This window comes from Tupaia chinensis, unplaced genomic scaffold, assembly GCF_000334495.1.
Source record: "Tupaia chinensis unplaced genomic scaffold, TupChi_1.0 Scaffold000425_1, whole genome shotgun sequence".
Classification (NCBI taxonomy): domain Eukaryota; kingdom Metazoa; phylum Chordata; class Mammalia; order Scandentia; family Tupaiidae; genus Tupaia; species Tupaia belangeri.
In genome coordinates this window covers 1,243,113-1,246,316 of record NW_006159930.1, presented here as the reverse complement: position 1 = coordinate 1,246,316, position 3,204 = coordinate 1,243,113, and the positions used below count along the sequence as shown (strand labels likewise).

General features: G+C 40.7%; 1 long non-coding RNA gene across 2 annotated transcripts in view; it reads right to left on the bottom strand.

Moving 5' to 3' along the window:
* LOC102489258 (uncharacterized) overlaps positions 1-3,204 on the bottom strand; it is an 84,901-nt gene that overhangs the window by 66,999 nt on the left and 14,698 nt on the right. The window contains exons 3-4 of one of the 2 annotated variants that reach the window (XR_335482.3): positions 1,959-2,054; positions 329-767 (exon numbers count right to left, since the gene is read on the bottom strand). This is a non-coding gene — a long non-coding RNA (uncharacterized LOC102489258). Of the gene's footprint in view, positions 1-328; positions 768-1,958; positions 2,055-3,204 lie in introns of those variants that run through there. The other variant, XR_335483.2, reaches the window with a different exon arrangement.

Genomic DNA, 3,204 nt, shown 5'->3' with positions numbered 1-3,204 from the left:
ACCCCAGTCAGATAATCTTACATATTTAAATAGTTCAACTAGCTTTAGCACAGGCAAAACATAGTTCCAAATTACAGGCAATTCCCTCTTAACTCTTTTTTGTTGTTGTTTGGATACATATTGATTGTTGTAATTTTATACTAATTTGTTGATTTACCTCTATATAGCAGCTATAATGATAGCAATTACAGTTAATGTTTATTAGGCATTTACTGTATCTGGGGCTATTCTAAGCATTTACATATCAATTCATTTAAGTCACAACAACTCTTGAAAGAGGCTCTGTTATACACCTCACTGTACAGATAAGAAAACTGAAACCCAGAGAGGAATTTGACCAAGTTTATTTCGAGAAGAAAGGACAGAGTCAACTATCAGACTCAGGTGATCTGACTCCGAGGTTAAGCACTTAGGCTACAGGCAATATGAAAGCACATGCAGGCAGATTCCATGCCTGTTTTACTGATCACTTCATCGCCACAACTTTGTACAGTACCTGGCGTGGAGAAGGGGCCTGACAAAAAGGAAGGAAGGAGGGAGAGGAAATGGTGGAAGGCTTAGGAAGAGGATATGCTGCCAGCATCATCGTGGCCCTCTCTCTCCTGGGTGAAGTAAGGCTAGGATCCATGGAGCAGTCCCTGCCTCACTCAGGAGCAAGAGAGATGCAGGACATAGCACTGAATTGCACACTGTCCCTGTCCCTTCACCTCATGAAGACACATGTGCTTCTGATCCCTTCAGATGAGCCCTGCTGGTGGGTCTCATGCCTACAAAAAAAAAAAAAAAAAGAGTTCAACTATAATGCCACCATTCCACTCTGGGCCCCTGTGCTGGAACCTCAGAGTGTAGCCATGAATATGAAAGAGCCCTCTCTCAAGGGGCTCACAGACTAATGAGGACTATAGAAACCTTGAAACCAAAGAAGGGAAGGGGCAGTAGCAAATTCATACTATGCAGTAAGCCTGACCAGGCTAGGAAAGCAGGGAGGGACAGAAGGAGAGGCTCATCTCTCTTCCTGAATTCTCCCTCCAGGAGGCACTGCTCATTCTGCCCACGAAGCTTGGGATTTAGCTGAGAACTACAACCTGTCATCTGCCTAAGTGTGCTAGTCTGTTGTAACACAACACTGGAACACAAGGGAAGACTGAGAACCAGCAAGAGTAGTATAGCAAGAAAGATGCTTGATTTTTCCCAGGATGTTGAAGATTTGTTCCTTCCAGGAAAAGCAGCTGAGCAGAAAGTACACTAACACAGTTGAATGCAGATGCCACAGAGGAATGTAGAGTAGCAGAAGTACTAGCATATAATCCCCTTCTTCCCTCCATCTTCGCCTCCATAATGCAGCAGCCTCATACCTTCCTTATGCCTCCCGTCGAGAGATCTTCACCAGTTTTAAGGTAAAGTCTTACATTTGCTATAGCATGTATGTATGTGTGTACCTACTTATTTAAAATTTAACAGGTCTTAGGACCAGCAGGTGGCATGGTGGTTGAGGACACTGGACACCCACATGGCCAACCGCAGTTTGAGTCACAAACTTGGCAGCTTGCCCTCTCTCTCACATACACACACACTCTTCCCCTCTCTGGTCAAAATAAAATAAATGTATAAAGTTAAATAAAATATTTTTTTTAGAAAAATATTAACAGGTCTTTTTAGCTCTATTACTTTTATGAGTCTATTAAGAATTTTATTTTAGCACTGTGGTCACAATCTTATACAGGGTTTCATGGTCTACCCAACCATATTTTTATAGTCCTATTGTCTTAAATATACAATTCTGCACAACATGAACTATTTCCAGAACATACATGTGATGTGATAACAGAAGTGCCTGTGTCAGATCACCAAAGACTTTCACATAAGCTATCATTCCTTACATCCATTTTTTTGAACAAACTGTCAATCACCACATTCGTTTTTCAGATGAGAAGATAGGATCAGAGATGTTACATGACCTGCACAGAAGAAATGAATGAGGACTTGAATTCAAGTTTTCAATGCCAAGTCCGTTTATGCAGTCTTCATTTTACCCACAGCACTTAACACAGGTCCTAGGACAAGGTAAACAACCAATCAGTAAGTTATTCTGGGAAGAATTAATACTGACACTTTCTAATAATGTAGTTCATGAACGCCATTTGGGGCCAGTCTTATAGCACACTGCTTAAGTCATGCGCATTGAAAGCCAAATCCCACATGGACAGCTGCTATTCAAATCCCAGCTGTGGTGACTTGAAAAACACACTGGGTATATGTACATACATGCCTTCAATCCTAAGAAGAATGAGAAATGGAGAAAGGAGGATTATGATGTGACCACACCCATGGAGGGGGTGCATTCTTTCCCTGTCTGTTTCTCTCTCTCTGGTAAGTGGATATGTCCCCTTGGCAATTAAGAAAAATAAATGTCATTTGAGAAAAAAAAATAGTAAGGAAAGGAAGACAATATCTAAATGTTTTGAGCTCCTACTATGCACCAGGAGGAATAGAAGGTTTTTTGAAAACACAAATGCACACATACAAGATGTGAGGTAGCTTTTATTATTCCATTTTACAGATGAGAAACTGGTGCAGAGCCATTTGGAAAAACAGCTGAAGATTATACTACTGGGAAGGGAATAAGTTGAGATATGGACCCAAGTCTTCCTAATTCCCAAGCCCATATTTTCTACTGTAGTGGAGACTATCTACCACTTAAAGAATAAAAGACAACTTTCAGTGTAGCATTGATACATCTATTTAATATAATGGGTTGTGTTTATACTCACAGCCGTCTAATGTTGATAGCAATTAATACTTGTTACCCATTTACAATAGTATCTGATACAATCCACTTCAATAATATCTATTTAAATCTCCTACAGAAACATCTTTGAGCTTTAGAAAAGTAAATCCATTTAAAGAAAAATACTAAATTGATTTTAAACATGCAGGCAGATATACCAAAATAGAAAAAGTGATGGGTAAATGATGGAAACTTGAGAAACATGACTCTAACAAATTCTTTAATAAAACTGTGTGAGATCAATTCTTTTTTTGTTTTTGAGGAATGTTTGCTATAGGGCACATGCACTTGCCAGAAAGACAGAGAGAGAGAGAGAGAGAGAGAGAGAGAGACAGAAAGTGAGCGATCACTCACCCCCCTCCCCCCCCCCCCGGGGGGGGGGCGCCCCCCGCAACCCCCTCCCCCCCCTTCCCCCC